Source organism: Protopterus annectens, chromosome 2.part1 (genome assembly GCF_019279795.1).
Source record: "Protopterus annectens isolate FY-2018-M chromosome 2.part1, PAN1.0, whole genome shotgun sequence".
Taxonomy (NCBI): Eukaryota; Metazoa; Chordata; order Ceratodontiformes; family Protopteridae; genus Protopterus; species Protopterus annectens.
The window spans coordinates 1,850,073,676-1,850,100,499 of record NC_056729.1 but is presented as its reverse complement, the minus strand read 5'-3'; the positions used below and the strand labels follow the sequence as shown (position 1 = coordinate 1,850,100,499).

The following is a 26,824-nucleotide window of genomic DNA, read 5'->3' as shown; positions in this document are numbered from 1 at the left end:
CCTATTACAATAACCTCTATAAATAAGCAATGTACTGTTATCTCTACACAAAGCAGCCACAGGTAGAAGGTTTTAAAATATTTAATAATAAATAATTAAAACACAAGGCAAAACTACTCCACCACAGAGATATCTAAGAGTTCAGAGATCACACAGAAACTTAAAATAATACAGTAGGGTAGGTCTGATTTCAAAGACAAATACCTAATTAATCTTTACTAGCTTTAACTATTCCTACAAGAAATCACAGTGCTAAAACTTACATGTGAGCACAAGGCAGAGTGCTGATAAGTTGGATATCAGGATCAAAATGCTTCAAGTCTCTTGTGAGAAATAGTATTTAAACATTACTAACAAACATGTCTCTAAGGCCCTCCCCAAATTACATCATTTTTGACACTTAGGTTTTCCCAGGCAAACAAACTGAATTATTTAACCATCTAACACCTGCTCAGAACTTTACAACAATAGAAGACATTTCACATACACATGCCAGCAGAAACCAGAGCAATAAAGCACATTCCACATCTAAATTCTGGTCATAAACTTTAGCCTTAAAACAATGGACATGAAACCTTCATCCAGCCAAATTCTAACATGAAAGGATACAACATGCTTCACTGGGCCAGTAGAGTGCAATGTTGTCACATATTTTGCAGTTCCACATTTCACAATATTCTTTTACATTCAAGAAAACATGCCTGTATTTTACATTTATTTACAAATGCCATAATTATATATCAAATTCTATTTGACTAGGCTGGCAGTCTTCGCCCATCTCTCCCCAATCGTGACAGACACAACAACCAAAAATACACCTTTATATTAAAAACAGCACTAATCACATGACTAAGTAGATCAAATCAAAATGACTGATTAATTAAACCAAATTAACCAATAGAAAAATACCATGTGACTATATGATTACCACTAAAATATCTAAAAAATATATCTAGGATTAAAAAAATATTTTAACTATTGTACAATAATTACATAGAAAATCCATGAATTGCATATATGTATAAGAATATACAAAAATGCAATTAAAATACATCAATCATATAGTAATCATATGCATTTATTTAATATAAAATAAATAAAATGCTTATATCCCTTTGCAAAAGGTTTTCTTACTCTTCATAAAATAGCATATCAAAACCATAATTCAAATTTCAATGGACCTGAGCTTTAATAATCCAAACTGACCCTATCATTTAAACCAGGTGGATGTACAGCATTTAATTTAATTTGCCAACAAAATTCCATTGTTTCCATTATTGGGCAACAGTGTCCACCCCTTTCAGGAAAAGGTATTTTTTCTACTACATAGCATAAAAAATTCCTAAAATCTTTATACATCAATTGATTGCTTGTACAGAGCATTATAGTATAATAATATTAGTAAATTTTAAACCTAAGTCATCTGTCAGTTTTATAAATATAAAAAGCATCAAAAAACATACATAGAGCAATATAGACCACACCAGTATTTCAGTCATATCTCTCAATTGTCTAGATTTCCGTAGACTGTCCAGATTATTGCCTCACATTTTTTGCTCATAAAATGTGTGATTTTTCTGACAAATCACTGGGATGATTTAAGGATTGAAGTCACTAAATAAAGACATACATTTGAGTTTCAGACTTCAAATCCTTCAGAAAATGTATGTCAACACAAACCCTGTTACTCTAGCCACTTTCTAAGTTTATAAAAGGAATATTTAAAATTTGTCTGTATTTTTGGGCCTTTGTCCCCCCATTTTATCAGGCTTTGTCCAAATTTCTTGCACAAGACGTTGAGAGGCATGGTACTCCTAAAGGTACATTTTGCATTATTCTTGATAACCTTGTCATAGGACTAAACTGTGATAGCAATACTGTGATAGATATATCTACTCTGGAGGTAAGATCCATATTTCATCATGTCATACCGGTTATTATTGTTGCATACAGATCTCATGACTATATTTTTTATGTTCATAATTCTCTTGTAAACAAATTAGGGACCCCCCCCAAGTTCTCAGCTATTATACTGGAATATTACATCACTAAATTCCAATTCTTAATAAAAAGTAATTTTATCTGGTTACTACAACTAGAATGGGTCAGAATTATGGCGCAATCAAAACCCGTTGTTTAATGGGCCAGTTCAGATGACAGGGTAACCTGGATTAATATTGGGGTATATTTGCTTGCTCTATCATTACAAACATTGTCTCTAATGTTGGAGACCAATTGTTCAGAGAGGAAATCAACGGGAGGGAATGTAACTGTTGCACCTAGTGGGTCGTTTTGAATATCCCTTCTTGTGAGGGAATTCACTTCCTTCTAGAACTGTTTTAGTGCTGTAACTAAGGATTTTTTTGTCATAAAGCATTGTTTTGTGAGGTTTCTGAGTAGGATGCATTGCTATCTATTGCTAAGGAAGAGGTTGTTTTTAAATGCCTGCCATACGTAATCTCTAATCTTTAAAAAGCAATTTGAGTTCAGGAGTCAGCCAACCATTTCTTTTTGCTTGTAAAACTGACAGTGTATGTGTCCTGGTGGGATCTGAATGTACTGATGAGAACTTCTTATAGGTTCATAGGAGATTACTCAGATAATGGTCCTAGGGCCTTTACAAGCCTAGCCATGTTATACCTGTGTTCCCTAATTGACCTTGGTTATGTGGTATTAGTTCACAAAGTGAGCCTATGATCAGCACCGACTGTCCCTGTCCATGAAGGACATAGGTGCCACTGCTGGGGTGAAAAAGATTATGTCATCTCAAATGGGACTCAAACCCACAATCCCTGGATTAGGAGATCCATTAGGTCACCGGAGTTTCTGTGGAAAAGTTTAGGTTGTTTGGGTTTAATAAGAATGGCTCTGGCTGGACAGGGATTCTTTACGTTTTTTTGTTGTGTAATAGTGGTATTTGTATTGTAAAGGTTATTGTGCAATGGTCAGTATTAGAAGGAGGGTGGACAGTAATGTTGCTGGAGTTGTTTAAGGTTGAAGTCAAGCAGAATTTTGTTGATATGGTTATTTATTTATTTATTTATTTATTGCATTTGTTAACCAGGAAAGTCTACTGGGCCTAGGTGAGCCCATTTTCAGTAGAGGCCCAGGGAGAAAAGCTCCACATAGCATTAATAGTACATACAAGAAAAAGCACAGCATACAGTGTATATACAGTCTCAACGCATGGAAATAAATATTAAACACAATGGTACAAGTAATTTACAAACATTACACATCAACACTGAATACAATTTGATCACTGAGGATGGAGTTAGTCAGGTAGGGCAGCAATTGCGATTGTTACTTGTTGGAGTTTTATAGGTATAAGCTGTTGAATTCAGGGAGTCAGAGAGAGCCCCTAAGAAGTGATATAATGTAGAGAGATATAGTAGTGGATCAGGTGTTAGGATGTACTATTTTGGCACAATTACATTGCCAGAGAGAAGAATATCATCCTGGAAAGAGTGAAGTATATTTAATTTAAGGTCACCTATGTGGATGTGCTTGTTTTTGTTTCCAAGTTGGAGTCTAAATTTTTGAACTAGTGTTTGGAATTTACCAGGTTTAAAAGAAGGAGGGATATAGGCTACTGAAAGGTTCAACATTTTTTTTTTTTTTTGTGGTGATTTGTTTAAGTAATGAGTTTAGGGGCATTACAGACAGTGTGTTAGCTTGGGCTAGCAGTTGTATTTTTACATGAGATTTATAGACTAGGAGAACTTAATCTTCATTTCTTGGTAGACGTCTAGCATCTATAAAGTAATTGTAATGTGGGAAAATAGTCTGAGTGAGTGTTGTCCTTTCTGACCCGGAAACAATAATCACTAATATGCTGGGGTTGTGTGGTTTAAGGAGACTGTCCGCCTGGTCTAGTTTGTTATCAAGTCCTTGTGCATTTGTTAATAAACAAGAGGGGTGGGGTGGACCAGCGTTGGTTTCAGTATCACTTCTGATGAGTGGAATGCAAAGGGTGGATGTCAGTTTGTAGAGTGTTTTGGGGAGTTTTATTGTTTTTGAGTTTTTTGCAGTGAGAAACTTGCATGGAGGTAGAAAGTTGGGCTCTGTCCTATATGGCCAAGTTGGGTGTTACATGGGTAGCTTATGCTAGTGGTTGGGAAACTGTTGTTTGTCAGTGAACGTGGGAGTAGGGTTGGTGAGGTTGCTTGCACAGAGAAAGGAGGTTATAAATCCATCTCAGTTTGGCTTCATCAAAAGCAGGTCATGCTTACTCATCCTGGTCGATTTTTCTGGAAAGGTCAACAAAGCAATGGATGAAGGCAAAACAGTACACAGTGCATACATTTACCTGGCCAAAGCTTTGATTCAAGTCCTCACATAGGCATATTAGGAAAGCTATATAAACGGGGGATAAACCCCTGTGTCACCTAGGGCACTGCCAAATGGCTCACAGATAAGACACAAATAATCAAAATAGAGGATATTACCTCCACAAAGAGATCAGTCACCAGTGGAGTCCCCAGGGTTCTGTGCTGGGACTTCTCCCATTTGGCATCTACTTTTATGAAGTAAAAGCCAGTACCAAAGGGCACTGTCTGATTAAGTTTGCAGATAACTGCAAGCTAGGAGCAGTCACTGAATCCCCAAATTACTTAGCCATCCTGCAGGAAGGTTTGTCTCAAATAAATAACTGGTGTCAAAATCGTGGTCTGAAACAAAATGCCAAAAAATGTATTATTGTATTCTTTGGGAAGTCATCTACCCCAGAGAACTACCACATTGACCATACACCCCAGGAGTTGAACCAGTTATTCAGGATTTGGGAACTTACATGGCATGTGACGTAACTTTTGACCAGCATGTGACTATTGCTCTAAGAATGTCTTTCTGTACTGCACAACTTATAAACAAAGGTATTGTGTCTAGCTCTACAGAGGTCATTGTCACCTTTGCTCAGCCCTAGTTAGTCCAGTCACTGAATATAATACTCCCTTTGGCATGTATCTGTCCAGACACATGCAACAACTGGAACCCCCACAGAGAGATACCTTACTAAAAGGATACAAGGCATAAAGAATATGTCCTACATGGATTGAATCAAAGCCCTGTCACTGTACTCAGTATCTTACAGATTGCTATGAGGTGACCTGTGTCTGGCATTAAATGCATCCTTTAACCATTACTGATGGATTTACTGCACATCAGCAAGTCAAATGGCATCAGAAATACTCAGTCTATGGATCTAAACCTCTTCTGCAATGTAACAGAATGATTTGGAGGGCCAGGTATATTTTACACTGGATACTGCTGCTGTAGAACAGACTCCCCATCACATAAATCAAAGTTCATTCCTGTCCACTTTCAAGTTCAACTTAAATCTATGGATGGGAAACAGAAAATTTACCCCAGGGCTGCCCCCTGTATGAACAGATAAAACTCCTAAATGCTTTATCCAGTGGACAGGTCCCCTCAAATTACCTATAATATGATCCCAATTATTCTCATTATAGGTAATATGTAATTATCAACTATGGGATGGGTAAGGCTATTCTATAACCAAATGGGATAGGGTATTTTCAGCACAAAAAGGACAACTGGCAGGGCTTAAAACTACCTGCGAGGACAGCTAGCCTAGTACTTACCTATGGAGCTATGAACCTGTAAATGGTGGTTAGGGGATTGTGAGAGAGTTTGTGTGGGTATGTGTGTGTGTGTGTATGTTGTAGTCTAATGTTATCTTTAGTCTGTATAAAGGTAAGTAAGAACAATATGGTTAGGTTTGATGCATTTTAGTAGCATTGTGTTGGTTGTGTGTGATGGGGACTTTGGTTGCTGAATTGTTTTAGATTTGTTTTGGTGCATCATAAGTCTGATTTGGAATGGGGGTAGTTGTTTGCCATTGAGTGGTGCAGTATTTATATGTTAGTTGTGTGTACAGTGGTATACATTTAAAGCTGGACTGTGATATAAGCAAAAGGGGGAGGAGAATGTTGGCTGGGGAATTGTGGGAGGAAGGAGACTGGAGTGGGTCACAGCTATTGGACTATTGGGAGCCAATCAGTCAGAGCATGTCCAGGACCAGCACAGCTCAGCTCTATTGTAAAGTAACAGATAAATGCAGTATGTGTTTACAAGGAATTTAAACAAAATGCAACTACAAACATGAACGAGCTTACATATTGGGCACATGACTCTGTGCAGAGCTAAGACAATACATATGACATAGAAAATGGCTGTCAGGAAACAAAACAAGCAGTGGGGTGTATGTAGATCAACCCGGGCTATTTAGAAGCACATATAGTATAAAGTACAAGGAGATAACAGTCCAGTAATCATAGAAAAAGTGAAATAGACGTCATATAACAAACAAGGAGTAAGGCCTGTCTCATGTCAGTGTAATCTTGACCCCGTCAATGAGGCCTAGCAGTATGTGGGGGGGTATACACTCTGTGCTCCACTTAAGTGACTATTAACTGTTAGCACCTGGAGACACATGAGCAGTGTTGCCCAACAGACAAAAACAAAGGGAAACATAAGTTTACAAGAGTCAAACCATACAGCATAGAAAATCAAGGCAAGGATAAAACACAAGAAACAAATAACCAAAATATTTTTATACAATGAGAGAAACAGAGACATTCCAGTTAAACATTCAGTCATTGGGTATATTGTCTGGGCATGGATCTAAACATTATCCAAACTAGCCTCTCCGCTATCAGTTTATAAATACATTTACATATGCTGTGTAATACAACCGATTACAATGACATAGTTAAATATTCCTGCAATGCATATGGTGTCAGTGTTTGCATCTAAGCATTAGCCAAAATTCTCTGTCAGTTAATACTATGTCAGAAGATAGTGCTAAGATACACTTAAAATACTTAGAAGTATCCACCTAGATGCTTCAGTAAAACATAACAATTCACTTACTAAACAAAGATCTTTGACTATAGCAGTTACTAGCTGTAACTCATACACGGCTGCTGGAGGAGAATTAAGCGATAATCCAGTGTACTTGGACCAGTAACCAGGAGAAAACAGTCGGTGGATTGCACTTGTTCAAATAAATGTACAAATAAATAGTTATCAATAGGCTAAAGCAAAACACTATAAGCTAACAGTCCAGCTAAGAAAGGGGCTGTGTTACACATCATACAAATGAGGCATGTTTTGAGTACCTGTATAAAAGATAAGTTGATTTTAAGAGGTTTAGGAGTGGTTACAACTTAGAAGTTACACTTCAGGTCAAAAACAAACAAAATATCACTAGTACTTCCTGAGTCAGTAGGAGTTAGACTGAGCATGCCCAGAACCAAACATGCAAGCAGTATCATAAAGAAATTGGTAAACGAAGGATGTGTTTGCAAGAAATCAGAGCAAAGTGTAAATAAATACGTGGAAAAACTTACATTATGGGCATATAACTCTGTTCATATATAGCAATACATATGATATGCATAACCATACAAGAAACTGCATCTCAGGACACAAACAAGACTGAATTGGTCAGGTTATTATTCCCTTATGTATTTATATTCAGTTAATTAATTAATTAATTAATTAATTAATTCAATCACTGCTGATCTCAGAAACCTGCATGCTAACCTCAGGTACCTCTCTGCTGACGTCAGGTACCTCCATGATTGATCCCTAGTGTACCTCCCTCTGCAGTTGCTATACCCTGGCAGACTCCCTGGCATGACCTGTCCCTAGGGGTCTCAGTATGATGAGAAAGCCTGCACATGGATCCTCAATGATTCCATGCATGGGGTATAGGGGAAGCACCTGCTTGTACTGCAGAGTGGAACTGACCATGACAGACCCAGTCAGACTGCACCTGGTGAGAGCTTCTATCAGTTCTGTAAGTGATCAATGTGCAGTCTCAGCATAGGTGTGGATTTTGGAAGCCCTTACCAAGGACAGCAGTGCAGATTAGCTTTATGGTCTTGGAAACAAGTTTCATATGGAGGATTGATTATTGAATTAGACTTGTGTGCACCTCTCCAGCTTAACCTGTTGGGTACCACTGGTTTCACCAAAGATACTGTCTCTCTTGTAGTCATCAAACCTATTTGTAACAATGGAGTGGATCCCTTGACTATAACTCTGTCTCTCATATAGCCTGGTGGTACATTGCTTGGCAGTGGTGGGATTCAAACTCACATCAGTGCCAGTTATCTATCATATATTGGTGGCAGTGACAGACCCTCTGTGACAGCCATTAAAACATACATCCTTTACTTTTAAAAACTATTCTAGACACAATATTTTATTGCCTTACATCTATGTATATATTTAATCCAGAGGTGCCGGAAGCTGAAGACTTGGGGGGCAGAGGATGAGAGGGACATTTAGTGATCTAAAAAGGGCAGTTTTTTTAAACTGTTTACTACAACAACATAGGTTCACTTGGAGGACATTTTAAGCTAAGACAATTTTCCCATGGCTGTTAATTGTATATTGGCCCTAGTGAGAATAAATGTGATCATACTATAGATAATTTGAGGGGACCCATTGTAAGGGATGCAGCATTTAGGAACTGCCTCTATCCATTAGTGACTTGAGAGGCAGTCCTGGAGTAAATTTTCTATTACTCATCCTTAGAGCCAAGTTGCATTTGAATATGGACAGGGATGAGCTTTGTTTTACTTGAATGGATAGTCTGTTCTGAAACATTGGTAGCCTCTGTGATACATATCCATCTCTCCTCAACATTCAGTTTAGATACCTGGACTGAGTATTTCTGATGTCATTTGACTTGCTGATGTTCAGTAGGTCCATCTGCACTAGGTTGGAGGATGCCTTGTACGCCAGACGTCACCTCTAAGCACTCTGTAGGATACTGAGTATAGTGATAAATCTTTGAGGTGGTCCATACAAGACCTATTGTTTAGGACTTGTATCCTTTTAGTAAGGTATCTCTGTGGGTATTCCAGTTGTTGCATGGGTCTGGACAGATACATGCCAAAGCAGGCATTATACAAATTGATTGACCTAATGAGGGCTTTGTAAATGTGGGCAATAACATTTCTAGATCTATTCACAATCAATTTGTTTATAAGCTGTGCAATATAGAAACGCTTTCTTATGACTCTGGGCACATATTGGTCAGACGTTAGGTCACTGTACATACAAGTTCCCAAATGCCAAACAAATGATTCAGTTTTCAGGGGACATTGTCAGTTTGGCAGTTCCCTTGAGTAGATGACTTCCCAAAGGATATGATAATGTATTTCTTGGAGTTTATTTTATTTATTTATTTTATTTTACATTTGTTAACCAGGAAAGTCCGACTGGACACATATCCATTTTCAGCGGAGGCCCGAGGAGAAAAGTTCCAACAGCATGTCATAAAGAAACTACACAAGAATATAATACAGAGATATTGGTTCCATAGAAACATAAGTTATGTATAGATTAACAGTTTAGTTTCAATTCATGATTCTGGCACCAGTTATTGTTTGAGAGAAACCTTCCTGTATGATGGTGAAGTCATTTGGGGATTCAATAACTGCTCCTAGCTTGCAGTCATCTCAAACTTAGTTGGCCAAAGCCCTTTTGTATTTCCTTTTACTTTTGAGATGTATATGCCAAACATAAAAAGTATCAGCACCGAACCCTGGGGGGCTCCATTGATTACCGGTCTCTTCCCCTGTTTTGATCTCCTGCATCCTGTGTGCAAACATACATGTATGCATTCTTTGGTTCACCTTCCTCGTTGTATTAACCTGATTGTATTAAGTTATATTCCTTGTATAATACAGCATCACTTGTTAAAATGTGTTTTAAATGTGTAGTTTGGAACAGTCTTCTAGTAAGCAATGAAACAAAATGTATGAACCAATAATGCCAAAACTACCCATTTCAGAAAATTTCAGCCATAAATGGCTACTCAAACATCTGTCATTACAATCCACCAGTATCAGTGAATATGCAAAATCTCTGTGGAAGTCATCTAAATAATTCCACATTAAAGGGATCTGTAACTAATGAAGAGGTTGCTGCAAGCAAACAATTTTGTATGTCATTGTTTCATCTACAAATAAAGTGCCTGTTGCCCTTGAAGAATAAATTGCCTATGCTACATTAAAAAAATGATAAGCTAATAATTTTGCAATGGGGAATGGATGGCAAACTGATAACAGAAACATAGTTACTAGGTAACTCCTCCAAAGGAGGACATTTATAGGACTGCAGTATCCACTCCCTTTAAATTACAACACAGTACAGTATCAGCGATCTAGCTGCATATTGTGAGAGTAGAACCCTCAGCCTTCTGCATCAAAAGCAAGTATACTACCTGTTGTTTTGCTAACAATGCAAATGACTTAGCATAAGTGGCACTAAACTTCTCTTTCCCTGAAGCTCTCAGCTCCTTGTAAAATCCACTTGACACTCAACTAAATCTCTTAACTTCACAGCACAAAAAATCTGGAAAAAGCCAAAATTTATGGGGGGGGGGGCAAAGGCCCAAAACCAGGGACACATTTTAAATATTGCTTGTATAATCTTAGAAAGTTGCTAAAATAAAGTGTTATGTGTTACCATGTGTTTCCTGAAAGATAGGAAGACTGAAACTTAAAGGGATATCGTTATTTAATGAATTCAGTTCTCACAGATTTGCCAGAAAACCACAAATTTTAAGAGGAACAGATCAAAAGTATGAGCCAAATATTCTGTGAAAATCTGGACAGTTGAGAGCTATGGACTCAACTCCCTGAATCACAAGTGGTGGTATGGGTAGAGAATTCAGGCTCTTGTTTGAGCCTGAGTAACACTAACCACCAGGTATACCTGCCTGGGGCATTTTACACACACACACACACACACACACACACACACACACACACACACACACACACACACACACACACACACACACACACACACACACACGCACACACACACACACACACACACACACACACACACACACACACACACACACACACACACACACACACACACACACACACACACACACAGACACACACGCGCACACACACACACACACACACACACACACACACACACACACACACACACACACACACACACACACACACACCTCTCCTTACTGGCATAGCTCTGGCAGCACCAACAGAACAGCGGCAGCATAACTCCTGTAACAGAGCAATAAGAGAACAAGAACAGCTCGTTTAGTCAGTTTAACTTCCATGCACGAATCCATGATAGCGTGAAAACTCCACTTCATTAATTTTCCCAACAGGTCTTGCACCTGTAAAAGTGGGGGTGGGCTCCCCCTCCCCCTGGCTGTATGGTTCCGGCACCCATGACAGAAATATAATTTAGATTTGGGGCTATATCATGAAGTGCACAATAAACTGTTGCCTACAAATAAAACATGTAAATAGGTACATTTTCTACTGTAGGAACATTTATATATGGATACTACAAAAGTCTTACAAATAAACTGAATGACCCATGAATTCATTTTTTTTTTCAGTGATCCTACACCCTGTATCTACAATATACACTCTTACTGATAGAATTCGGCTTTGAAATGGTAATGCATACTAACTCTGTTTTAATAAGCTGAATTCTGTATAAGCATAAAAGCGGTTGTAGATGTTAAAATACATATTTGCCTTCCACACAGGCTGCAAATGTATGCAGGCCTATTACTTTACTCTGAATTCATATCCAGATAAACAAGCAAAAATAATCACCAGGGTGTATGCTACTGTATAAATAATTCCCGCCCAGGGATGTTATAAGATCTGACACCGGAGGGCATTATTTACACAGTAGCACACCCCCTGGAGGATATTGTTACAGTTAGGGAATGGGCTGTATGTACAATTGTTGCATTGTACTTATTTATGTATATTTTTGATGCAAAGTAGTTCCTCAGCTAATGTTTCAAACTTGCTGTAGTATATGCAAATGGTGCTGGAGGAAATATTTTACATCTAAAATATAACAGTTTCAAAAAATATCTAGGTGTTCACTTCATTTTTGGTCCCTTACTCCTAAAATGTGTGGTTTACTGCCAGTCATTGGGGACTGAAGTCACTAAATAATAGCACACATTTGAGTCACAGGCTTTATTTCCTTCAGAAAATATATACTAAGCAAAAACTCAAGAGATTTATTGGAAAAGTATTAATGGTTTTGTTTAAATAAATGTTAAATAAATAAATATTTTAAATTTTGTTATGGATTTTGAATATCATGTTTTTATTGTTATGTTTTGTTAAATGTTATATCTTCTTTTCATTCTGTTTTAAAATTTAATACAAATATTTAAAAAAAAAAAAGAAAATGTATGATAAATCAAATCCTGTTATTCAGGCACTCTGTCATTTTATAAGAACTTGTTGTTGTTTGTCTTTCGGCTTTTCCCAGTTAGGGGTCGCCACAGCGGAACTCTGGTCCACTAATGAAGGGCAGTAGATTTTCACGGTGCCGAGTTGCCAGCTCAACTCCAAACCTTCAACGAAGGCACGCCCATTCACGCATGTCTTTCAGAACGCCACTTGACCCACGCGGAAGACATGCAGACTCCACACAAAAGGCACTCCCTGCACTTCAGCCGAGAATCGAATGGGAGAACCTCTTGCTGTGAGGCAACAATGCTACTGCTGCACCACCGTAGATTCTGTCATTTTATAAGAACAATATTTAAAATCTGTTCCTACTTTTGAGCCTTTGTTCCCCCATTATTTTAGGCTTATCTAGATTTTTTTACCTAAGAGGTCGAGTGGTATGCAAAGCTCTTAAGTGCTCTTGCTGCCAGTGATCAATCGCTTTCAGTCGTCACATACTTCCACTCTGATGCACACAAGCACACATACTTTTACACATGCAGACAGAAACATAAACACATGTGCACACACTTTTTTCTTTTTATGTTTCTTTTACATTTACACTCGCTAAACAGCAAAAGCACTGTATATCAAGTGTAAAATAACGGCTCAATCAATCTCAATCAGACTCTCATGCACATATACACTCACACATGCAGACATAAGCACACATACACAAATTTTTATTTTGAAGTGAAACTTTTTTAGACATGGTTGTGCAAGTTCAGAGTGAAACAGAAAAGTGAAATGGAAGTGAGACTCTGCTGGATGGTGGCGCTGTTCTTCTCTTCTAGAACTGGCTCAGAGGTCTAACCAGTGTTATCTACAGCTGTCCTCCTTAGTCACAAAGACACAGCAAATATTTTACAAGTACCCCTACACACACACACACACACACACACACACACACACACACACACACACACACGCACACACACACACACATACGCACACACACACACACACACACACACACACACACACACACACACACACACACACACACACACACACACACACACACACACACACACACACACACACACACACACATACACACACACACACACACACACACACACACACACACACACACACACACACACACACACACACACACACACACACACACACACACGCAAACATGCACACACACACACACATTTACACACACACACACACACACACACACACACACACACACACACACACACACACACACACACACGCAAACATGCACACACACACATGCACACACGCACACACACGCACACACACATACGCAAACATGCACACAAACACACATACACACGCATGCATACACACACACACACACACACACACACACACACACACACACACACACACACACACACACACCACACATACACACACACGCAAACATGCGCACGTGCGCGCACACACACACACACACACACACACACACACACACACACACACACACACACACACACACACACACACACACATACACACACACACACACACACACACACACACACACACATTGAGAGTGATAGAGCAGTTACCTGGCAACAACATCAGTTGAAAGGTTTCCAAACGTCTCAGACTGTTACCACATGAAATCTGGACAGAGCCACAAATAACAGGGGAACAAAGGACCAAAGATAGAGATTAATTTTAAATATTGCTCTTATAAACTTAGAAAGTTGCTAGAATAACAAGGTTTCCCATAGCATGCATTTTCTGAAGCAGAGGTGTGCATGTGAGACAATGAGTGGTAGCAGCTGTAGTAAAGAGCTTTGCATACCTCTGGACCTGAAAGCTGAAGAAATCTGGATAAAGCCTAAAATAAAGGGGGAACAAAGGCTCAATAATAGAAACAGATTTTAATTATTGCTCTTATAAAATTACAAATGTAAGTAAAGGATTCTGTTAGCATGAATTTTCTGAAGAAAATAAAAGTCTTGTAGCTAGGAGGAGTCCTCCCTGGAGGAAGCCTTGAAAAAGGCTCTGCAGAGCGGGAACCGCTGTACAGCCTTGAAAAAGAGTCCTAAGGGCTGCCCCCTGTAGTGGCCTCTGGGAGGGCTGTAGATAATCAAACCGTAGTAGCCTTGAAAGAGGCTGTGCGACCTTTTGTATAGCCTTCAATAAGTCTCCCAGCTGGTGTGCTCTCTGCTGGGGAGTCCGGTAGCCTTCAAAAAGGCTGTGGTGAGCCTTAACAATGGCCTAGTAAAGCCTTTAAAAAGGCTGTGGTGATGGGTCCTTTATGTCTGACTCAACCTATAAAGCCTTGAAAAAGGCTCCAAACAGTGGTGTGCCTTCAAGTGTGGTCAGGCCTAGGCTTCCCTGGGGAGGTCTGCCTTCCCAGTGGCTCAGTCCAGTGTCTGGGGGTGGTTGTAGGTAGTAGCCAGTCAGGACAAAATCTCATTGAGGGCACTCAGGACAAATGTGTGCCCAGGCTCCTGTTGGGTAGGCTCGTCCATAGAGAACAAAGTAGTGAGAAGCTAAAAGCAGCAAAAGGCAAACAAGTACAAGGAATTCTTTACCCCACTCCCCACAGTCTACCTTATTTGGCTTTGCAAGAAAATAAAAGTCTGAAACTCAAATGTATGTCATTATTTAGTAACTTCAATCTCCAATGACTGCCAATGAACCAAATGTTTTAGGACTAAGGGATCAAAAAGTAAGGTAAATCCTTCTGAGGAAAGCTTTTTTGATTGTTACTACATATACATGGTACTACTTGCATTTTTATGGAGAGAGAGAGACAAGACCATTTATGGAATTTATGACTGTGATGCCCTTCGGAGGCTTGCAGCACTGCATAAAGGGAGATTGCTGACTGCATGTATTCAGTATTGTTGCTTTAAAATGGAGAGAGACATCATGCAACTATGTGCATACTCCACCTGTTATAAGGATTTTGAATTATTATCAGTAAAGAAGCTTGGTCTGTATGGAAAATTTGATTGGCTGTCATTCAGCCGATCTAATGAATGGATGATTGTTTAGGCACAATGAGCGGAGGTGTGGACGTCTGAGTGAAAGATTTGATTAGTTGCTGTTTTGCAGAAAGAATTTCTTAGAAATAGTTATGTTTGACATTTATAACTTAAAGCTATTGACTTATGAATAGAGCCCTGCAATAAAGTTGCACTGTAGCCATTTCCATTTTTGATGCATCATCATTTGGAAATGACACTCTACTTACTAAGATAGATTATAAAGTTAAATTGAATTGCTATGTGAAAATTATTGCATAGACCATATATAAGATTTATGATTGGCTGTTATTATCATTAAAGATGCCTGGGCCATATGGAATATTTGATTGGTTGCCATCCAGCTGATTTGACAACTGGACAAATACCCAGTCACAATGAGAGGGGGAAGTCAACTTTTAAAGTGAAAGATTTGATTGGTAGTTCCAGTATGCAATGAGTCTGTGACAAATTTAAGCAAGAGGTTTGATCTACATAAAGATCCCATTGGCTAATACTTAGCAGATTTAATGAATGGTCTTATGTTTAACTGTCATCAATGAAGGTGTGGACTTTCTGAGTAAATGATATTGGATGAAGTTTATTTTTTTAAATGAGTGAGGATCTCACTTGTTTTATGGATCTGATGAAGCATTATATAATAACATGAAAGCACTTATCCATATATGCTATTGTTTTTAATGTTTTTATTGAAAATTTCTTATTAAACTCTTTTGAATTTTATGTTCCTAGCTGTGCTGTTGGTCTTTATTTCATCTATCTCTTAAGATGCTAAATGTATAGAAGAAGTAAAAGAAAGAATAAGAAGTTTAAAGGTACAGGATATGAAATGGGATGAAGTAACAGCCAGAGAGATTGAAACAAAGTTAAGAAAAGCCTCTAATTGGAAAACCCCAGGTTCAGATGCAGTACCCAACTTCTGGTTAAAGGTATTAAACATATTTGCAAGAAGATTTAGCTATGAGTAAGAATTATTTATATGAGCACCTCGAACAGATACCAACCTGGCTAACAACAGGAAAAACAATGCTCCTACGTAAGAGTGAACCTGCAAGCAACCCTAAACATTTTAGACCAATAACTTGCCTTCTGACGATGCGTAAACTATATACTAGAATTGATGCTGACAGAGTTTATAGTAATTTAGAATAAAACTCAGTTATGGCAATAGAACAAAAGGGTAATAAAAGAAAGTCATATGGAACAAAGGATCATTTGTTGTTAAATAAAGTCATAGTGGAGAAGTGTAAGAAACGGAAGAATCTAAGTATAGCATGGATTGACTAAAAAAAAAGCATTTTTTGACAGTATCCCACATTCATGGATAAACCAGTGATTAAAAATGTATAAGATACACCCTACACTGATAAACTACATCACAGTAACCCTGAAACAGTGCAAACCACTTTTCAGTTAAGCCATGATAAAGGATAAATTATTATTCCAGGGATAAAAATCCAAAGGAGGATATTCCAGGGTGGGTCTCTGTCACCGCTGCTCTTTTGCCTTGCACTTAACCCATTAAGCTGTCTGCTTAACAGCTTAGGCCATGGCTATAATTTGACTCCCAGAAACCAACAAAGTATAAAGACTTCTCATCTTCTCTCTGTCAATGATTTAATACTGTATAGCTCTTCAGATGAGGAACTGATAGTACACCTGCAAGTACTCAAAACTTTTTCAGATGATATAATAATGCCATTTGGTCTTGATAAATGTGTAAAAGCAACCTTTAAAGCAGGAAAGCTGCAGCACCAAGAAAACATTAGTTTGGGACAAGAATGTGATATAAAAGAACTTGAGGAAGAGGGAGTGTGTAAATATTTGGAAACTGACTAAGGATCAACAGTAAAACACGAACAAATGTGAATAAAACTTAGCAAAGAATATTTTAGAAGACTTAAATGAATCCTGAAAACAGTGTTAACATCTAGGAACAAAATTCAAGCTATAAACCAATTTGCTCTTCCTGTCCTAACTTACAGTTTTGGAGTAAATGACTGGCCCCAAAAGGTGTTGGATAGATTAGAGAGGAAAACAAGAAGGATGCTTCATGTTCATCAAACAATATATAAAAATCAGTGCATAGCAAGATTATATATTCCCCGTTCTGAAGGAAGTATGACACTGATTACATGTCTAGATCTGCAATCGTGGGACTGCATACATATCTGCTGATTAAGACCCATATATTGAGAAAGTTTTAAACATGATGAGAATAAATCAAAGATGACTTCCCTCTCAGTCCAGCAGAAGCATATCGGCATCAAAAGGGAATGGAAATGAAAACAGACGTAGATAAAAATCAGACAACAACTGAATGTGCCAAAAAACAAAATAAAGAATATAAAGTGAAAGATCAGATGATTCATAGATTAGTATTAGACTTACCGCCCTTGTGGACCATTTTCAACCTAGCCAATTATCCCATGGGAGGATCAAACCTTGTACCTTGTGTTTGTAAGGTAAACACCTTAACCATTATGGCAACCTCCTTCCTATTGAGCAAGCAAAAAATGTGGAAAATGCATAAATATAGTTGCAAGTATGGAAAACTCCTGGAAGAACCTCATGTTGATCAGGATCGAACACAGGAATGGTTAAGGAGAGGTGAATTCAAACCAAAAGATTAAAGGTTAATATTGGCGGCCCAAGATAGTGGGCTATGTACACATTGGTTTACGAAGTCCATTGAACATGTGAGAGAAACAAACAAATGTAACAAAAAACAAATGTTTTGTAAAACAGAATTGGAAACAGTCGCACACCTCGTTGCTGGTTGTGACATACTAATGGCAGAAGACAGAATACTGAAAGGCATAATAATGTGACAAGACTGTTGCACAGGAGACTGTGCAAGCATTATAATATTGGAATAGCTGAAAAACACTGGAAACACGAGCCACAAAGCATCATAGAAAATGATGAAGTCTACATCACATGGGATCACCCATTACCAACAGTTCAAAAGATAGATGTGAGAAAACTAGATATAATGGTCTATGAAAAGAAGATAAAAGTAGCATTGATCATTGAAATCGCTGCACCCAGTGACTACAGTGTCTTGCGTACAGAGAGGCACAAAGTCATAAAATATCTAGATTTGTAGGCAGAAATGAGAGCAATGTGGAAGAAAGATACCCAGACAATTCTAATGGTAGTAGGAGCCACAGGACTTATAAAAAAACAATCTACAATTGTATTTAGATATGTTACCAGTACATGTAACTCCATAACAATTGCAGAAGGAGTCATTACTGGCTACATTGTGGGTGCTACTAAGAGCACATCTGGCTGACATCAAAGACTGAAAGAATACTAATTTCATGAACTTTAATCGTACTTTGACTTCAGTATGGGGTCCATTCCTGTCATGGTATTAGAAACCCAAAATATTTGGAGAAATTAAAAATAAAGTTGACGGTATTAAATGAGCAATGAAAAAACAAAATTATCTTAAAATGTGGACCTATAACTTTCAAAGCTTTGAACATAAATGCTGATTTCATTGTATAACTGAGGAGACTGATATAGCTACTTATGTATTAGTAGTCCATGACACACCTGTACTTGTGGGCCTGGCGAACAGGAGCCTCCATGAGCTACAATGTGCCTGTGGCCTTGGCGAGCAGGAGCCTCCATGATCTACAAATATGCTTGTGGCCCTGGCAAGCAGCAGCCTCCATGACAGTGTGCTTGTGGCCCTAGTGAGCAGCAGCCTCTATGAGATACAATGTGCTTGTGGTCCTGACTTTGAGACAGTAGTTTTTGAGCAGTTGAGACTAGAGTACCTATAGTGCCCCCATTACTAAAAAAAGAAATCAATATAAGCAACATAAAAGGGTGGGAGGTTGGCATAATGGTTCAAATGTTTGCTTTACAGACACAAGGTGCAGGGTTTGATTCCCACATGAGATTATTGGCTAGGCTTAAAATGTCTCACAAGGACAGCTAGCCTAGTACTAATGTATGAACCTATAAGTTAAGACAAATGTGCTGGTGGTTAAGCATTTGTTAAACAAAATAATTAATTATTTCATTACATTGTGTGTCTTCTGAGTATTTGGTCACTTAAATGAGTTACTGTTAACATTCTGACACAATTTTTGGAAGTACTTTCATCTTTGTTAAATATCTGAGGTGCAAGTGGTATTTTAAACTGTAATAAAACTTTAGATACAAGTTATATAGTGAAAGGTATTATTCATTATTATTTTATTTTTATTTATTTTACATTTGTTAACCGGGGGTGTCTGACTGAGCCGAAAAGGCCCTTTTTCAGCAGAAGCTCTGGGAGAAAAGCTCCACAAAGAAAAAATTACAGACACATTTAGTTATTTAGACATAATCAGTATACACACAATTACAAGAAACATGTTTTTACAGTGGTATGTGGCACAAACAGTTACAGTGGAGAGAACAATCAAAAAAATATTAATTTATTTTAAAAATAAAGGTAAATAATAGATTTGTGGTGTACAGCTGAACTTTGGAATGTATGTAGAATACATACATAGTACACAGGTACAGTACATACATTGTAGATTAGCCAGTGTTTGTGAGTAAGATTGAAAAACTATTATCAAGTGCTCTAGATTTAGTATGCATGTGTTATCCGCTTTCACTAGCCTGGGGAGCAGTCATGGCACTGCCAACTTTGCTTGAGATGTTGCCTGATGAGGTCTTTAAAGGAGGCTTTGGATGATGTGAAAGTGAAGATAACATATTTGTGTGTGTGTGTGTGTGTGTGTGTGTGTGTGTGTGTGTGTGTGTGTGTGTGAGTGTGATCAGACAGACCAATCAGAAGTAGGGACCAATGCACATTATGGTAATGCTATTATTATGAGTATTATTATTATTATTATTATTATTATCATTAACAAAATGTAACATTTGTTTCTGCAGCATGTGGCTGTCTGCCATTAGAGTTTATTTTTGTCTCATTTTATTCAGAAAATGCAATGTTATTATATGCCTTGTAATTTTAAAAAAATGTGTATTAACCAGGTAAATGCACGTTTTAAGAGCACTGTCTGTGACTTGCTGAGAGTCACATGGTAGCTAGATGGCAGTAAAAAGAATCAAACCCTTGACTACAGGAATCAGCTCATTAAGAATTTACAGCCTCAATCCTCTATATTAACTGACAGAGCTTTCAAAATGTCTTTATTTTTTGATAACTCTCAGAGAATTAAAGTCAGTACTACCAATCATTAGTTTTTTTTTCAGAAACTGGATGTTAATGCAAGCTCTGTTCTGTTAGCATTTAATCTGTTCCTTACCTGTTACTGATTTTGCAGAACATCTGGCCTCTATCTTTGAAACTATACTCTATCCTTTGTTATCTTCTTTTCTGGTGATAAACCACTGAAGAACACAGTATGCCAATGCTGCCAGTCATTGGAGTTTCACACTTCTCATTTTTAAGAAAATGCATGTCTTTGTAACAGCACCCATTTAACTTTTTAAGTGAATTATAGTCGCCCAGCACTTAAGGATCTGAGATGTTAATGAAATTCTTCCTGTATGTGAAAGTACAAGGACTGAATCTGTTCACCACCATTTCCTACCATGTGACTTCAAGCAAGTCACTTAACCACTGAATGTTCCTGGATCCCCCTGAAAGGGAACATTTTTTAACCTGGTTAACAAATAGATCAAATAAATTAATATTTAAGCTCTGTCTCCCTCTGTTATTTTTGTCTTTGTCCAGAATTCTTGAGTAAAAAAAGCTAATAGGTAATTTGGTCCATTCCTTGTAAAATACATGGCTTTTGGGGAAGTTACTGTGGATTGCATTCACTAAATAATGACAAGCATGAGAGTTCCTGAATTTGTATCCTTCAGAAAACGCTCCATAAACAAAGCTTGTTGTTCTAGAAATTTTCTAAGTATATAAAATAAATATTTAAAATCTGTGATTCTTGACCTAAGAAGTTGAAAGGGCAGAGGACAGTTGCTCTTGTCTTCACTGTATGGTTCTGATAGCAGCAAGCTGAAATGCATTTCTTGGCTATTATTTATGAATTTATTCATTAACTTGATCTCTAGGCGATAACTGAGGTGTACAGTCATACAACTGGCTGCAAATGATGGTGTGTATACTGCAGCAGGATTACCCACCTGGCAATGTGAACCCTGGCTCTAGACAATTGTCACTGGTATTGAATTGACACCCTACTCCATATGCAAAAATGGGAAAATGGGTTTGTGGATGGATGGATGGTATGTTTGTATATGTATCACAAAGTAGTTATAATGTAAGGGAAGGAATTGATTATAGTAAACAGAAGAATCATCACACAAGCCACATTATTTGAGTGCAATCCTTAGCTTCCTTATTTTGTTAATCACTGATAGCATGTTATTTGACTGCTAATAAACTGGATGGTATGAAGTCTATGAGTTTAGTGTTAATATAAATATTAAGCGTTAATACATTTTTAAAGTCGTTTCTTTTTTACAGGCATGCTGGTGTGAAATTCACTGTGTTGGGTTACAACAGTTTGAATGATTAGTGCAGATGAGTAAATCTGTGAGCTGTTAATCTTGCAATTCAGGATTTAATTCCCTCAGCCTTTATTTGTCTGCTGTGTGTTTCTGACCAAATCTCTTCTAGATAGGACTCCCGGGCTGTATTTTGAAATGGATACCTGCATCCAGTGGGCAATTCAAGGATGTTAGCAAATGCTTTATACATTTGTCTTTTGAATTCCTTCACCCTTCACATAGCCACTAATTACAGCCATACTATATGCCATTTGACTATGAATCCTAGTTCATCTGTTTCACTTTAGTGGGTTGCCAGATGCATTTTTCATAAATGTGAGAGTCAAGGGAAGAGAGGTTTCTTGTTGCTCATATTAAGTCTATTTTTGATGTGAGAATGTTCTGTTTTGTTTAGAAATTACAATATTTTTGTTGTGAAATTTGAAATAAATTATAAATTAATTCAAAATCTCTAATCACTGTAAATGTGAAGAAAAGAGTAGGAAAAGTTAAAGATGTGGATAGTGTTTTATGGTAGCTGGGAGTGACAGCCACAAAAATGCAATATTGGTATGGCTGGGGGCCTCACATTGGGTTTATATTGTAACATCGAAGTCTCAAAACTTCGAATGCTACAATATTGAAACCACTACATTGAAAGCGGAAAATAGCAAAGCCATGGAACACCGAAACCCTGCCTAGGGCACGATTTTAGTGGCCATTTCATGGTTTTGCTATTTCCTCCACTGTGGTGCGATAGTTACGGACCTTAGGGGTAGGGAGCGGCTTAAGGTAAGTGGATAGGTAGTACTGTATGTATGGTTTAGTGTAGGGTTAGAAGTAGGATTTTGTAAAGTGTATGTGTGTGGATTATTTATTTTTGGTGTGCTTGTGTTGTGTGTGTGTTTCTCGGAACAGCAAATGTTTTCCCTGGGAAAACATTTGCTGTTCTGAGCATTCATTGTTTTCACATTTCGAACTTCCAGGTTAGAGCTTATGATGTTCAATATTTTGGAAGTTTGATTATGTGATATAAACCCCCTCAAATCCATTAACTAGCCTAGTGACTCATTATCCCATGATCTGGCTCTGGATGTAATGTCCTCTTCCAGGAATATTTTTTTAATGTCTCCTTTTCAATACTGCTGCTATAGTCTTAGTAACTATATAACTATGATAGCAAACAACATCTGAGGTACTTGTACTTGAGAATAATTTGAGTTCTGACAATATCTATGTTTAAAGTACCAATGTATTTCAAAATATGTCCATCTTTGTTATGTGACCTAATGTGTTTTGCACGTATCTACCTTTCATTTGTCTACTCTGCTTCAATATCAGTTACCATTTTCACTCATGTTCACTGTTTGTTCTGTTATTTGGCTCAGGTTGTAGATGAAAAATATTCTTGGAATGGTTAATTGACCTGGTTAACAAAACTAGATGAATAAACCATGAAGGTGGTCAGATGATTGCCAGCAAACAATTTATAGTGCTATAAATATATGAAGGGAAAACATTTGATCCTGTACAGAGCATTATTGAGTTAAGCATCTTCAGTACACTTTCAGTATGGATGGTGCCTCAAAACTGAACGTGTCATGCTAGGTATATTTATTTATACTAATATCATAAATTAATTGATTTTTTTTTTCTTCTTTAATATTTTGTGCTCAGAATGAAGCATAATTTTCTGTGCCGAGTTCAGGAGTTATGTTTTTTACTCTACATAGGTCAATCCATATTTAGTACATATTTGTAGCAGTCCTGTTAATCCATATTTAGTGCGTATTTATAGCAGTCCTGTTAATCCGTATTCAGTACATATTTGTAGCAGTCCTGTTAAGCAATATTTAGTACATATTTGTAACAGTCCTGTTAATCCATATTTAGTACATATTTAGCAGTACTTTTAATCCATATTCAGTGCATATTTGTAGCAGTCCTGTTAATCCATATTTAGTACATATTTGTAGCAGTCATGTTAATCCATATTTAGCACCTATTTGTAACAGTCCTTGTAATCCATATTCAGTGCATATTTGTAGCAGTCCTGTTAATTCATATTCAGTACATATTTGTAGCAGTCCTGTTAATCCATATTTAGTATATATTTGTAGCAGTCTTGCATCTAAGCACATTGTTAATCCATATTTCGTACATATTTGTAGCAGTCCTGTATCTAAGCACATTGTTAATCCATACTTAATACATATTTGTAGCAGTCATGCATCTAAGCACATTATTATTTAATTGACATTAAATATGCAATGTTATAATGTGCATGTTCAGTTTAGTACTTTCTGCGATATGAGGTATATGTTTAGTTCCAGTCAAATGTAAAACACAGTGCCACAAATGAACAAAGCTGCTACATTTCTAATGTTATCAGGGAATCTAAATAGCATTAAACATATAAAACATGCACTATATACAGACAGATATATGTCTACAAGGTCATAAAATATTGACTTTTTTTGCTAGGAATGACACAAATACAATTGCTTTATGTAGCTGTACATATATATTAAACGTGCAGAGTAAAAAAAAAACACTCCAATTTTATAATAAACAAGACTTTTTCCTATACATTTTCTAGAGATAAATTAATATGGCACTGTACCTGTGTTCCAGTTTAGTTTTTGATTGTTAGTCCTGAAAGCAGTAGCTGTAAATATCAGCAGCAACCTTGATGGCAGATACAGGTGTGGAGAGATATTTACCTGTAATCACATTTAAGAGAATATTGACACCCACACACACACACACACACACACACACACACACACACACACACACACACACACACACACACCTGACTTATTTTACTGTTTAATGTAAATGCAAATCCATTTAGGATTATGACACTTTTACTTTCTTGATTTGTATAAACTGATAATCAAAGACTCGGTAGAATTTTTTTATCAGTTTCTCTTGTTCACATGTTGGGTAAAAAGCATTTAAATCATTTTAAAATTCTGTAAAAAAGGCAATGTGATGATTAGATAAAATGTTTGTATGTGTACTGACAGTACGTTTAATCTGAATGCCCTATCTGTTCTTGTTCCTGTGTACTCTCTTGCCTCACTTTGCTGTCACAGCTTCAGAAAGCATGCCCTTAAATGCTTTTCAAATGTCAATATTCTTTTGTTTAATCTCTGCTCAGTAAAATGTTTATTCTGTTTCACCACTTCCTTTAAAAGGCATGTGTTACTGTTTTCATCTTCAGTAATGAATGCAAGGTTTCACCTGCCCAAAAACTGCTTGGATATCCAGTTCCATAGTACATTAACCATTAAAGGCTAAAAGTGTATAGATGAAGCATACACATTGACTTTTTGTGTGTGTGTTCACAACTAAAAATGAGACAAACACTGGAACTAAAGCCTGTAAGTAACAAATCCAATAAAAATGCCCAGGAAGCAACTTTGAGAAATATGTGAAACTTTTTAGAGATGTTCTCTGGGCAAAAGAAATGCAACCAGTTATATTACAGAAACCACATTAGTAAGAGGTACCTTACATTCTGATTAGAAAAAGCAGAGCAAGTCTTTAGACATTTCAAATGAAAATGTAAACATTCCTATATACACAATTATACGTTCATGGGTTCATAGGTGTATATTAGACTAATGACCACAGGGGCCTTTTTAAGCTTAGCTATGTATCTCAAATATATCTGACAAGTTTAGGAATCTTAAGATTAATTTAAGGGGTATATGTAGGCTAGGGTTTGGGTGGTCAAGCATTTATAGGCTGTCTCTTCTCATTAGGGACCTAAGTGTCAGGCCAGGGGGTGAATTTTTAATTCTCCATCCTGGTCCAAATTAAAATTGAATTGGGTTAGAGAAGAATTCTGTTTAATATGGACAGAAAGCCTACTTCAGTGAAGGGATAGTTTTTGAGTCTATTTATGTCAAAAGCAAGGTTTAAGTCCCTAGATTGAGTAATTTTGATGATATTTGTTTTGGGGATATGGAGAAGGTCCATCAGAGCAGGATCCAAGGATGCCTTGTATGCCAGGCAGAGATCACCACTCAGTCTGTAGGACACTGAGTGCAGTGATAGGGCTTCGAGACAATCTGCATAGCATATGTTGTTTATGCCCTGTATATTTGGGTCTATATCACGTGATCGAAACCCCGTATCATCGAACATTAGAAGATCGACACGTATAGCACGAACTACAGTAACGGCAATGTACAAAACAACAAAAAACGAAATGTTGGTGTCATGGTTGGCTCGTCTGCGGTATAGCTCCGTAAGGTAAGTGTGCGATAGTTACAGACCTTAGGGTTAGGGTGCAGGTTAAGGTAAGTGCATAGATAGGTAATGTATGTAAGGTTTAGTGTAGGGTTAGAAGTAGGGTTTTGTTTGTGTATGTATGTGTTTTATTTTTTTGTTTGGGTATGTAGTATGTAGTGCACAGTGCTGGCCGACTATGACAGTTCGAGATTTGAAAATTTGTGGTTTAGAGTGTTCGGCGTATTTGTGGTCCAGGCTATGTGTGTCAGTGTTGTGGTGTTCAATGATACAGGTTTTCGATAACGTAATATAGACCCATATATTTTTCTGAGGAACCTCTGGGAATGTTACAGTTGTTGCGTGTGTCTGTTCTAGTACATACTGAAGGTGGTGTTGTACTCAAGGATTGGGCTGATGAGAGCCTGATACACTGGAACTATGATTTTATTGGACGTAGATGCCATACCTTGTTTTTAAGTAACCCAACATTGAATGATTTCCTTAATGCCATAGCCAAATGATGGTTGAAGACAGGTCATTGCCTACTTTTGTCCCCGAATTCCTGACTACTGGATCTACTCTTAGGGATGTGCTATCAATGAGGTAGTTTCTAAGGAAGACAGACTTCCCAAAATATATTATTATAAATTTCATGACACTGAGTTTCAGACTTCAGCTCTGGCTCCAGCTATTTGCTTGAGTCAGCCCTTCTTGGAGAATATTAGTTTCTTTGGGGGGAGTCTGTGACTACATCAAGTTGGCATTCATCTAAAAATTGGTCAGCTAGAGGCCCTTGATGTTGGCCTTGCT

The 26,824-nt window shown here is 37.5% G+C and overlaps 1 protein-coding gene across 1 annotated transcript in view; it reads right to left on the bottom strand.

Annotated features, from left to right (window-relative positions):
• LOC122795049 (coagulation factor XI-like) overlaps positions 1–24,514 on the bottom strand; it is a 405,449-nt gene extending 380,935 nt beyond the window's left edge. Inside the window, exon 1 of the mRNA XM_044063626.1 lies at positions 24,393–24,514. The gene's annotated coding sequence lies outside the window, so the exon portion shown is untranslated. The remainder of the gene's footprint in view (positions 1–24,392) is intronic.
• Between the last annotated feature and the right edge of the window lie 2,310 nt (positions 24,515–26,824).